Source organism: Euprymna scolopes, chromosome 7, assembly GCF_053919585.1.
Source record: "Euprymna scolopes isolate OS-2025 chromosome 7, ASM5391958v1, whole genome shotgun sequence".
Taxonomy (NCBI): domain Eukaryota; kingdom Metazoa; phylum Mollusca; class Cephalopoda; order Sepiida; family Sepiolidae; genus Euprymna; species Euprymna scolopes.
Window position 1 is genome coordinate 134,533,851 of NC_136488.1, and position 13,806 is coordinate 134,547,656.

A 13,806-nucleotide genomic window follows, 5' to 3' on the forward strand; every position below is an offset into this window, starting at 1 on the left:
TCTCACCTGATCCATGCTTGATGGGAATTCATGAGAATTCGGATCAAATTATACAAGGGTACCCATTTTCTTATGAACTTTCAATACTCGTTTCCTCGTTCAGACTCATGAACTTCTACTAACCTCTCTATTACTAACAAATTGTCTTTTATTACATGATTACCGATGATGAGCAAATAAAATATAAATTGTTAGAATGGAATTTTGTCTTTAATTTTACTCTACAACATTTTCAGTAGATGCAAACACTGAAAATGTGAATCTTATTGATAAGTTACACAAACCAGTATATTCTACAATTTACAGGGTTTTCAATTGTGTTATTCTTAATGTAAAAGGACTTTGGAATGCAAACATAAATACACTGGCTGAGGTCAATATTTATCTCTCTTCCAATAAGATTTGACACAAGGATCGGAAAACAGAAGTGAAGTACCAGCATTCCTGAGAACTCTGGCCTTAGAAAATGACTAGGCAGCACCGTTGGCATTACCTGGAAGGGGAACCTCAGATCATTAGTAATAACTAATCCCTTCTCAAAGAGAGACTGCAAAGTCTGAAAGGGTGAACCTCCTCAAACTGCACATGATCAAGTACATATCGCTGGGAACAGGGAATGGGTAATTTTAAAAATAGTGTAGACTTTGTTGGATTTGACATTGAGGAAAAAGTTTCCCTAGTTCAGGTTGGTAGTTATCTCCTTCCAATAGCGAGAAAATATTACACAAGGGTCGCAAAGTGGGATTGCAGAGTCAGCATTCTTAAGAAGGATCGTTTGAACATAGAAAAATGACCCTGCAGCCACGTAGACATTCCCAGGTAGGAGCGTCACAGTCCATTAGCTGTAAACTAACTCCTCACTGAGAGAAATCTAAGGCTGGAAGAGTTGACCTAGAACTGCACAGGAACATACTGCAGTTAAAAGGGAAGAGGCCCTTTAAAAAACTGTCTAGTCTCAGTTGGTTTTGATACCAAGAACATTTTTTCAGAGCTGGGGTTGGGATTTATCTCTTTTGCATGTTGGGAAGATATGACGCAAGTGTTGCTGCAATAACTGTCTGCACAGCCACATTGGTATTTTCTTGGCAATTAGCAATAAAGTAAATCCTCAAATAGAGAAGACAAAGCCTGGTAGAGTAAACTTTATTTAACTACTCAAGACCAGGAACATACAGGGAGCATATCATTTTTAAAATGGTCTAGACTGTTGACTTTGACGCTGAGGTAAAAAAAAAAATTCCTTGGCTGAGATCAGTATTTATTTTCTTAGCATGGAGAGAGTTGTCATAAGAATGAGATTAAAGAGATAGTGCCGCATAAGAATAGCACTCTGGCCTGTAAAAATGCATGTGTAGCTGCATTGGCGTTCTCAGGCGATTTGCAATAAACTAACCCTTTCTCAAAGAGAGAAAACAACACCTGGCAAGGTGGATCTCCAAAACTACATAGGACCAAGAACATAACGCAGCCAAGAGGGAAGAAGTCATTTAAAAAATGATCCAGTTTCAGTTGGTTTGGAGTTTCTCTCTCCAACAGCTGAAAAATGTGGCCCAAGCATTGGGAAGTGGGATTAAAGTGCCAACGACCTAGTAACTTTCCAATGTGTTTATTTATTTCTCCAGCTTAATACTTACTCTTTTTTAAAAGAAACGTGTTACAATGTAAATATTGGGAAGATGAAAATATCAGAACATCCCCTCTACCCTATTAAGTAAGTTATAAGTGCATAGTTTTTCTGTTAATAAAGACAAACCCATTCATTCAAGGAAGATAATATCTATTTTATTTCAATTAAACTATTCAAATATTGCACTGAATAAAATAATAATTTTACCCTTAATATTCACCAAAGAGATCGATACTGTCATCTTTAGACAATAGTGCATTTTATTATTATAAAGTAAAATCAGGAAGCCATTTTTAACATGGGCAGGGGCGGGGCATTGTGAGCTCTATTGAACTCTCCTGATGTAAAAACAATTAATTTGCTTGATAGTATTAAACTGCACTAGTGGGAGTTTTTTTTTTTTAATTTCTTCCATTTAACTATTAATATATGGAGATAAAATAACGTGTTGCAATATTTTTGGTTTAGTTATGAGGGTGTGGTTACTAAAAGTTGGAAGCTTTTATTTTTAGACAGATGTGGGATGTACTGACCAATCATATGGGACAGTGCTCGGTTATCAACTAATCAGAAATCATTCTATCTCTTAAGAATTTCTACACCAAACGTTTTGGTTGCACACGGAAAGGAACTTTGCTCTTTATCTCAAGACATTTTCGAATTGCTCTTTGTTTCAGGACTTCTTCAGATTGCCTACCTGCCGGAGGCTCTATACTTTGGCTTGCTTAAGTCCAAAGCTTTTCTATGCACAGTATTTTTTATCTTCTAAAATCAAAATGACTTACAGTGTAAAACAAGTGAAAACAAGTAAGTGCACAGTGAACGAGACATAAAAAATGACTAAGTTCAACATTTGCTCCCCCATTTAGCCCCAAAAGTCCCCAGGGGACGTCAAATCGTGGTGAAAATGAACAAACGGTGCAGTTTTAGGGTTTAACATATGTAAATTTGAGTTCTGTACCATACAAAAAAAGAAAAAAAATAACTAAGTCCATCATTTGCCCTCTCCTATTGAGCTCCAAAAGTCCTCAAGGCCTTAACATATTTAAATTTGAGTTCAGCACCATGCAAAACTGCTAAATAGACATACACAGAAAATTTTGGACAAATATGGTAAAATAGTCCCAAAATTGGGGTGTTTTTATTAGCCCTAAAAGAATCCCTGAGGCACATCCAAGAGTTATTGCAAAGTATAGACAAACAAAATTATATAGAAATCAGTTAGTTACAACTTTTCAGAAAGTTTTATGAAAATCAAAGGGATCAATTTTATTTTAATAATCCCAAAAGTGTCAATGTTAGTCATTTTAAACTGAAAGGCACCCCTAGGGAGGCAACCGGAGTTTTCCCAGAAAATCCACCCTGTTACTTTTTACTCATATCATGTTTAATGTTTGTTCAAAATTTCAAAAAATTCCAAGGCGTAGTTATTGAGAAAAGTGCAGACAAACGAATGGACAAGGGTGAATTTACATGTTTACCCTCCTTTTGTCAGGGGACCAATAACAATTATTAGCTTCATGATATTGATCAAAGATATTGTCCTGTCAACTTTTATGGGCACGTCCGAGAGAGGTTACTTTTTCTTAAAAAAGTGTTTCATATTGACTGATGTACCTTGAATAACCTTCCAGAGGTTGAAACCCAATTACAGGAGACTAAACCAGACCTTTTATTTTTAAGTGAAACTGGCATTGGACAGGCTATTTCCCTAGATGAGTTTGCAATTACAGGATACTCTAACTTAACTTCTAAATCTGACCCCCAAGATCGCCATGGGCATGGAATATGTGCCTATATTAAAGATAGCTTTCCATGTGGGAGGGACATCTCCAGGGAAGATCCTAACTTACCCTATATGTGCTTCCGGGTTGCTTTAGCTCACACTACTGCATTTATATTTACTCTCTATCGCCCCCACAACAGCGGAGTTACTATCTTTCAAAGCATATCTGAGAAAATTGACCAAGTCCTTTCTACTTATCCTTCAGCTAACATTCACGTATGTGGAGACTTCAATGTTCACAACGTCGAATGGTTGACCCACTCAAACAAGACCGATGATGAGGGGAGGTTCTGTCATGATTTCTCCATTGCCTATGACCTCACTCAGATTGTTCAGGAACCTACCCGTGTGCCCGATAATGACGGCCAGTATGCGAGCCTACTAGACCTTTTTCTCACAACTTGCCCTGAACTATGTTCAGTTTCTGTTCTATCGCCTCTTGGATCTTCCGACCACTCTGTTGTATCAATTAAGATAAAAATGAAATGTAATAAGTCCCCAGACGTACCACTTCATCGTACAGTATATCGATACACTAAGGCTGACTGGGATAGCTTCCGTACATTTATATCTGATCTACCTCTGCATTCCATGTTTAAAAAGGATGTGTCCTCTATAGTATTAGACCTAACTGAATGGTTAATTGTGTGTATTGACCATTTCATACCCTCTAAAAAGTTTCAGCAAAAACCTAACAGCCAGCCATGGTTCTCTCCAGAATGTGCTGCTGCCATTGCGCACAGAAATCACTTTTTCCACTGCTTCAAACGTAATAGATGTATGGAAACTAAAGCCGTTTTCAGGACTGCCAGCAACCATTGTAAGAAAGTAATAAGGAACGCAAGAGAGTTGTATGCTCAATCTGTTAAGTCCAAAGTAGCTGAGCAGCGGCTTGGTTCCCACCAGTTTTGGCAAATAGCAAACAGAATCCTGAACAGAAGCGTGTGCTCCATCCCAACTATTATCAATGGACCTGAGGTAATCTCGTCAGCATCAGACAAAGCCAAACTCTTTGTCAAGAACTTTGCAGCTAATTCTACCCTTTGCGACCAAGACCGCCAACCCCCAATATTTCCTCCTGTATCAGAAAACACGCTATGTGATATACGTATATCTGTACGTGATGTTGCCAAACTAATCAAAAACCTTGATTCCAGTAAAGCAACTGGCCCTGATGGTATTCCAATTATAGTACTCAAAAAACTTCAACCTGAACTAGCGCCCATACTTACAAAACTGTTTAAACGTTGTCTTAAGGAGAATAGTTTCCCATCTCCCTGGAAAATCTCATCAGTATGCCCTGTATTTAAGAATTCAGGTGATCGCTCATCCCCCTCTCAGTACAGGCCAATAAGTCTCCTGTGCGTCATGAGTAAGTTGCTAGAATCTGTGTTAAATACAGAAGTAATCAAACATCTCAACAAAAATAACCTTCTTAGTGACACTCAATATGGTTTCCGTTCTGCTAGATCTACAGCAGATGTCCTTACAGTTATATCGCATAGGATTAGCAAATCTCTCGACGGTGGCAATCTTTCTAGGGCAATTGCTCTTGACATATCTAAAGCCTTTGATAGGGTATGGCATAAAGGTTTACTTCATAAGATCGCTAGCTATGGTATAGCTGGAAAAGTCTTCTCAATTATTAAATCATTTCTTTCTGATAGGTTCATAAGAGTAGTAGTTGAGGGGCAAAAATCAGAAGCTCACAGTATTAATGCCGGTGTCCCTCAGGGATCCATCCTGGGCCCAACTCTTTTCCTGATCTACATTAATGATCTTCCAAATCATATCCTTACATCATTTGTAGACATTTATGCTGACGACACTACCATTTATGGTACCACATCTAAGACAGTAAACGAGCAAGTACTCTCCAATTCTCTCTCCTCTGATCTTGAGCATGTAGTACAATGGGGAAAGGAGTGGCTGGTTACTTTTAATGCATCTAAAACCAAGCTTCTCTCTTTACATCATCAACATTTTAATCCACATTTGTCATCAATTGAAATGAATGGCTCTCGTCTTCAGGAGGCCTCAAGTTTTGACAAGCTTCTGGGCTTGACCATTACTCCTGATCTTAAATGGAACACGTATATCAAATCTGTTGCCAAGGCCGCTGGAAAAATGGTGGGATCTTTCTATCGATCCAGTAGATATCTCACTGCTGATGCTATTCTCTATCTATATAAGAGCCAGGTACGTCCAAGGATGGAATACTGTTGCCACATCTGGGCAGGAGCTGCTAGAAAGGACTTGTCCTGCCTTGATAGAGTTCAAAATAGACTTCGTAGCCTCGTAGGAGATGTCCTTTTCTCCTCCTTACAACCTCTATCTCACAGAAGAGATGTTGCGAGTTTGTCTCTGATGTATCGTTATTTTCATGGAAAGTGTTCAACTGAGCTTCAATCTATGGTCCCCCCTCGCCAAACTTTCACAAGAAACACTCGTCTAGCTGTAAACACTATCAATAATTTCCCCCACTCTTTATCTGTGCCTAAACCTAAACATAGATTCCATGAACAAAGCTTCTTTCTTAGAACTGCACGCCTGTGGAATTGTCTTCCGTTTTCCTGCTTTCCGGCTGACTACAATATGGTTGTGTTCAAGTCTAAGGTAAATAAGTTCTTGATGAGCCGTTCCATATTCCATATGTACACTCTTTAACCCTTATCCTTGAGTGGCCTCTGGGCCTTGATAATGTGGTGATGCCTTTGTAAAAAAAAAATATATATATATATATATATATATATATATATATATATATATAGCTACTTTATTTAATCACATAAATATACAAAGATATAATTTTATGCGTAAATTTTCAGTATTTATAGGAAGAGCTAGGTAGTAAGTTATGAAAATATATATGGCAATTAATCTACACATTCCGCATTTCATTTTCATGAGAATTCGTCAAGCTTATGTGAAAAGTTGTGGTCATCACGCATTTTATATACATATGCTATTGAATTTCTAGTTAGCAAATCAGTTTCCTAATTGCCACCGTGCCCATCCTAATCAGCCAATGGGCGGGCACTTACAGAACAAAGGTACAGTTGACCTTAGGTTCACCCCTTCCCTTTGCATGTTTTATGAGAAGGGTAGATATTTTTTGTTGTAGTAAGCTGACCTACTTTCAACCTAGGTGTAATTAGATGTGTTATTTTGTGTTTTAGTTTATATTTAAAATATGTATGTTAGAGTATTAGTTTAAATTGTTCCAACCAGTGGCGGCTCGTGCATGGGGCTGTGGGACTGCAGCACCCCCAAGTTATTTCTACACAATATTAATGATAAAATTAAAAAATAATACGTTTGTTTATTATTTTTATTATTATTTTTTTTTTTTTTCTGTGTACATTATAAAATCATTAACTTTAATGTCGGTATCTCCAAATGCATATAATAACAAAAATAAAACTTGCTTGGAGCTGTGAAATTCACAGTTACACTTTCTTAATGAAATTCTCTTGTACGCATGCGCGGATTAGACGCTTTAGGCAGCCGATGAAAGCCTCTTGAAGAACTGTCGACTGGCGCAGTTCCGTGTCGTGAAATTCGTTGTTTGCTGAGAGTGTGCGCCTGTATACATATGATAACATTGTTATTGAAAAAAAAAGTAGATTTACTTATATTTTTAAATATTATTATTAAAATCTGCACATAATGTGTTCTTGTACATAAAATATTGTGCTATTTTTTTTTTTAATACGCACACTTTTAGCGTTGCGATTTAAGTCGGTAGCAGACGGAAATATATAATATGCAGAAACTGTTATTTTTTATTTATTAAAAGTATTCGGGAATTTAGCAGTGAAGCTAACACGCGGCCAAGGGTAAAAACCAAATATACAATAAATAAATCTTACCATAAAAATAAAGTTACATCTACCTGCCTTTTTGTTTGTTTCTTTAAATGCTATTTATTTTGCAACAACTAAACTTTACAAAAAAAACTGTTTAGATTTTTTTTTCTAGAAGCAAAAAAGCGAAGAAACAGTTTATGTTGAAAATACATTTTAGTTAGAAATCTTTTTAACGTGTATGTTTTAGATATAAAAAAATAGCATTTATTTGCCTCCGACAAGGACAATGTTAGAAGTTTTACACTTTGAAAAATGGATTTTTTACACAAGATTTTTGAATTAAAATGTGTTTGTAAGTAAAAAAAAAACACACACACACAGTTTTTTATAATTATGCATTTTTAAACTTTACATTGAATTTGTTAGTAGATGGGTCAGATAATACGCATTAAAAAAAGTAATACGAAATCCTTCTGTACTGAGACAATTTTAATTTTTTGTTTTTTGGGGAAGAAAGCTACATTAAAATTCGATGTTTTATAATGCTTATATATGACATCCTATTTTCTTATAATAAATCTCCACTTTATGTCGATCTTTACCGGCATGGGAAGGTCAGTAAATAGCCAAGTTTGTTCTTTTTATATAAAAAGCAAGTTGTTAAAAGATTTGTAAATAAAATTTTGTATCTTTAAATATTTTTGTTTGTTTGCTCACTATATAAAAATGTAAACTTTTTTATTTTGCATTTTATTTACAAATACGTTTTGTTATAAATACATCTTTAAAAATAAATTTTGTAAATAAAACTATTAAATAAAACGCTATTTTCAAATAGTAAACTCCTAAATTAACCCTCGTAGGGAGGCAGGTAAATTTCAAAGTTTTTCTTTTTTGTTTTTATAAAAAATAAGTTATTTTTTTTAAATGTTTTTCGTTTGTTTGCAAAAAAAAACAAAAAAACTTTTATTTAATCTGAAAAGTTTAAAAGGAATAAATATATATATTATTTTTATTCTGTAAAGTGTACATAATTTTAAAAAATCTTTTTAATAAAAAAGTTTTTGCGTATTATCCATTTCTGATTGATTATTTGTCTTTGTTATATAATTGAATATTTATTTGAATGTTTGTTTATTATTTGATTAAATATTTATTTATATATTTGAATTCCTTTACACGATATTAAAAAAATACGTAAAATTTTTGAAGCAGCACCCCCACTAATTTCAGGCACGAGCCGCCACTGGTTCCAACATTCGTGTTTTCTTGTGTGGAATGATTGCTATGAAATGTTCCTGCCGTGAATTTGTTCTGTCCATATGTAGTGGTCGCTACAAACTTGTCAGTTTCCAAATGTCGCGATGAAAACATGTTTTATTATAACTTTTCTCATGCTTACAAATATTTTTTTCCTTATGGAAATTAACTTTTTTAATCTTTCAAATACAATCAAAAAGTAGTCGGAAAGTCGGAAACCTACAAAAAATTTATGATAAACCAGCTTTCAAAACTATGTCTCCTATTTTATGCCCACCATTATTGCTCGTGTCTTGTAATATATATTTAATTGTGCAAAAATAAAAAAATATTTGAAAAAGTTTTTTTTAATGCTGCATCGTGTGTTTACGATGACGGGTACAAATATACGATAGTGATGAGGGAGAGATAGAAGACATTTATACCGTTTGGAGTGTTTCTTCTTATAACATATATTAGCGAGGGTTTGAGATAGGGGATGCACATTCTTGGGAGAGTTACATAAAGTTCATAATAACGATGAGGGAGACAAAGTTCATATTAAGGATGTTTCACACATTACCTTTTGCTGTTGAATGATGACACGACACAATTTTACAAAAGCATGATGATGGCTTCTTTATTATAAGATTGACCGGTCGAATGATGATGACATCAAGGAATTCAAAGTCGTTCTCTCTTTGCTTCTAAAAGGACTCTCCTCTGATCATGTCAGCTCTGTCCGACCGACTCTGCTGACTGTTCGATCCGGACTTGACTGCCTCTGACTGACTGCCTCTTTCTGCTAATCCTAGCTTCTATTGTTGAGAATCTCCCTTTCTGCTATGACGTCATATGTATGACTCTAAACGTGATCGACTCACATGGCTTAAACATATGTGGCTCGGCACATGTTCCTAAAACACACTTCTGCAGACAAAGAATTCTCACTAACCTATTTTTCAATATATTTTTAAATTCTATTGTTCATTATTTATTTATTTATTTATTCTTGCTAAAATACGACGTTATGTATATAATTGTAATGAATACACTTAAAACACGAGGTTACGAGTGCGTGCTTTATTCGGCCATCTTGAAGGAACCACCACCACCTCTACGACTCAATACAAGGGAGATAACTCTTATAATTTACAGAGTTATCCTACTGTTACATCCTCTTCGTTGAGAAAAGGTGTTTATTACCACATATATATCATTTATTGTCTATTTGAATAGTATAAAGTCCTTGTATTTCGGGGGGGGGGGTCGCCATGTTCTTTGGGGTCGGTCCTGGGTTGTTATTTCTGTTGGTTCGATTCAATTGGTTGACTTGGGTTGTCTGTTGGGATGTATCCATCGTTGATATTAGATGGAGTGGAGCTCTGGCCTCCAGTGTGTCAGGGTGTTGTTGGGACGGTGGTGTTATATTATCCCAACTGTTCTCTGGGGATTATGTAGCTCTTGTTGGTGTCGTCTGTTGTGTCTCGGCAATCTTCTGTCACTGTGCATTTTGACAATGTAGCTGCATGGTTCGGTGCATTTCTCGACCACTGTCGCCGGTCGCCAGGTGTCGTTTTCCTATATGACAGACACTTTACTACCAACAATTAATTCCAGGAGGTCTTTTGCACTCTTGTTGTAGTGTCGTTGTTGTTTTTTGCTTTTAGCCCACAATCGTTCCCTGATCTCATTATCTTTTGGTGTATCCTTTTTTAACACGGTTGGGGTTTTGTGGTGCGTTTTTTTTATGTATTTGTTTAGTAGTTTTGGGTCTAGGCATATACGTAGGGCACCATTTTTTTTTTCGGCTGCATGCAGTTGCATTCACCCAGTCCGTTGGTTCCTTTATCTTTTCAATTACCCCCAAGTCTTCCATTTTTTCTAGTTCTTGTTTAAGTTCTTCCCTGAGGTGAACTGGGAATTTTCTGGGTGGTTGGACCACTGGCATTGCATCTTCATCAAGAGATATCTTTTGAAGGCCTGGAAATTTCCAATCTATCCGGGTATTCTTTTGCTAGGTCTTCGATGTTCTGAATTTGTTTTAGAGTGTGCACTTTAGTGATGCTGTAGTTGACGGTTACTAAGCAAAATCATATGCATGGTCTTAGACCCAGTATTGTGATGTCACTGTCACATATAAAAAATTTAGCTTTGATGGTTGCTGAATCCTTGTCTTATTTTTAGTATTATAGAACCATAGTGGGTTATTTTTGTGGCCCACAGGGTATTTAACTCTTGTTTTGGGTAGGTAGGGGTTATCTCCCTTAGTCCATTTTTTATTTTGCCCGGTTTCCGGTAGCCATTTTGTGGGTATATTTTATTATATATTCTGACAGGTAGGATATTTCCGTTTGCCCCTGTGTCGACTTTCATTCGTATTTTATGTCTTTTATTTTCTGCATCTTTGCAGTCTATATTGGTAAAAATTTCTTCGCGTTTGTCATTGTCCGCATTTACTGTGTATAAGTATATGTCATCGTCGTCTTGGTCAGATTCGTCACCTTCTTTGATTGCTAAGTTTATTTTTTTCTTTCTGTAGCTTTGTTGCTTGTTAAATCCATTTGGGTGATTTTGTTTCCTGGCTCTGTATGAACTATTCTCCTGTCTTGATTTGGGAGTATTTTTTTTTGTTCTTCCGACCTTGTAGGTTCATTAAACAGTACTGTTCAAAGTGGTGTAACCCGTTACATCTCCTGCATATTTTGTTGAAGGCATAACATTTTTCTGTCTTTTTTTTTCTGTGAATCTTTCCACATCTCGTGCAGCTGGGTTTGTTTTTTTGAGATACCGCGTGGTATTCTTCGTGTTTCCCTTTGTTGGCATCTTTGTACCACGAATTGTCTTTTGTGGTGGCTTCGTATGCCCTGATGCTTTCTATGGTTGATTTGAGAGTCAATTCTGGTTTAGCTATTAGGTTTCTTCTTTCGTCAGCACTCCTAAGCCCTTTTATTATTTGTTCCAGGATGCGCTCATCTTTGTTGTTACCAAAGTCACATCTGTCGCCTTTAGTTTTCAGTCTGACTAGGTAGTCATCCACCGTGTCTTCGTTCTACCACATTGACGAAAATTCCAAGCGCTCGACCCATTTGTTTGGTTTTTTAATCATATTGGTTTCAAACACCATGAATATATTTTTAGATATTTCTTTTTGCTCGCTTGTGAGTTGGGCATTTTTTAATAGTGCGCGACCCTTTGGTCCGGTGCTCAGCAGAATGTAATTGTATTTCAATTTTTCTTCAACTTTGTTGATAATGAAATATGAGGACATAAAGTCGACCCATTCGTTGTATGCCTCGTGTTTATTTTCATCTGTCCAGTCCAGGACGGGCAGTGTAAAGTTGGAAGACGCCATGTTGAATGCTACTTTTTTTTTTTTTTTTTTTTTTAGAGGGAAAAGTCTTTTTTTGTTTGTTTGTTTTCTTGTAGAAAATAGTGTACTCACTTTTTGTGAGATATGCCTTTCTTTCTTCTTCTCTTGGACGTCGTTATTTTTTTTTTTTTTTTTACTTTATTTGGGGGGGGGCCGCTGCCACCATGATATACGACGTTACGTATATAATTGTAATGAATACATTTAAAACACGAGGTTACGAGTGACTGCTTTATTCGGCCATCTTGGAGGAACTACCACTACCTCTACGATTTAATACAAGGCAGGTAACTCTTATAATTTACAGAGTTATCCTACTGTTACATTAGCTGACCTTTTTTTTAATTCAATTTCCATAAAAGAATGCACAATAAAATTATTTTTACAAACAAACATATCTAAACTATTTTATATGAAATTTAACAATGCGAAATTCTAACATTCCATTTTCTGAATCTATTTTTGAACCTTGCTTACAAAGTTCGAATCTCGGTCTATCCTAATCTCATTTTCCACTTAATGTTCTTTTTACTTTTATATAATAATATAATTATCTATTATATTTGAGAAGAAAACGATAAAATTATCTGACAGATGTGCTGAAAACGAATATCGCATTTAAATTTTTCGTAAATAAGTAGTTTTACAGATATTAAGCAATGTAATTCTTTGTTACAAGTGGTGGTGGTGGTGGTGGTCACTGGTGATCATCGTTGTACACGCAAGCGCGCGCATATTTTTTGCCGGTTGGTTGGTTTTGTGTTCGTCTACCAGGTCACAATGACCAAATAAACACACACACCCCTAAAAAAACATTACCAGAACCCCCACTTCCACCCCACCCGCAAAAAGGTGGCCATAAAATGGGTGCTTATTTTACGTTAAATTAATATAGGAAAGTGATCCCCCAATTTTTAAAACTATAATCCCTTCAGATTTTAAAAAAAAAACTGTTTCCTGAAATTTTAAACGTTATTATCAGCGCCCACCGAAAACATATAATCGTAGTAATTTTAAAGGAGTTTTTGAGAGTGGAAAGATACTGCACTTTTACCTAAAAAGAAACAAATTAAAAGAAAAAAGTAATAATAAATAAAAAAATAAAAATAAAACAAATAAGCTGTTTCATTTCATTTCGATAATAGAAAAATGGAAAAAACAAAACTCGAAATGTTTCGTTTCATATTTTCATTTCCGGTTCTCTGTCTAAATTCGAATTCGAGGCGAACTATTTCCTTGAGCCGAATTACACCCGTGGTAACTAACCAGTCAAGATTACCATTTTCTCAGATCCTAAAATAGTAAAATGTTGAATGAAAAAATAAATAAATAAAATTTACATTTCAATTCTCAAAGAGATCAGCAGCGCTGTTATCGAGGTCGTTCTTTTTATATTCTACGTCGTCAATTTTCTGCGTAGCTGCTTTAAATCCTCGTTGAATTTTGATTGCGACTCGACTAAATCATCATTACATTTGCGGATTCCAGTCTTGGTTTTGTTTCAAACAACGAAACGAAACGTTGGATTTCAAACACGACAAAAGATTGGAGAAATGTAAGTATAATATTACTTGAATTAGTTTCTCTTTTTTTATACACGTCTTTTCGTTAACTTTCCAACGATATCACTTTTTTTCTCGAATGGAAGTGAAATTAATTTTTGCCTGTCATAGGGATTAAATAAACCTAAATATTTTTTAAACGAACTAAAAATCAATATAATCCTTTTGATAGCTGAATTTTAATTGAATTTTCTAGATAATAACATAACCTTATTTCCGTATTTTCAACTTATTTAATTTCAAGCAAGTATATGCGGGAAATACAAATGCCATTTAAAGTTTGCTCGCTGAAAACGTTCCCTATTTTTTATAATTTGCAATTAGCATTGAGTCTTTTATTTTAGTACATGATGAAAGATCGAGATAAAATTCGGTACAAGCAATATTTATTACGTAATCATTTTAAAACA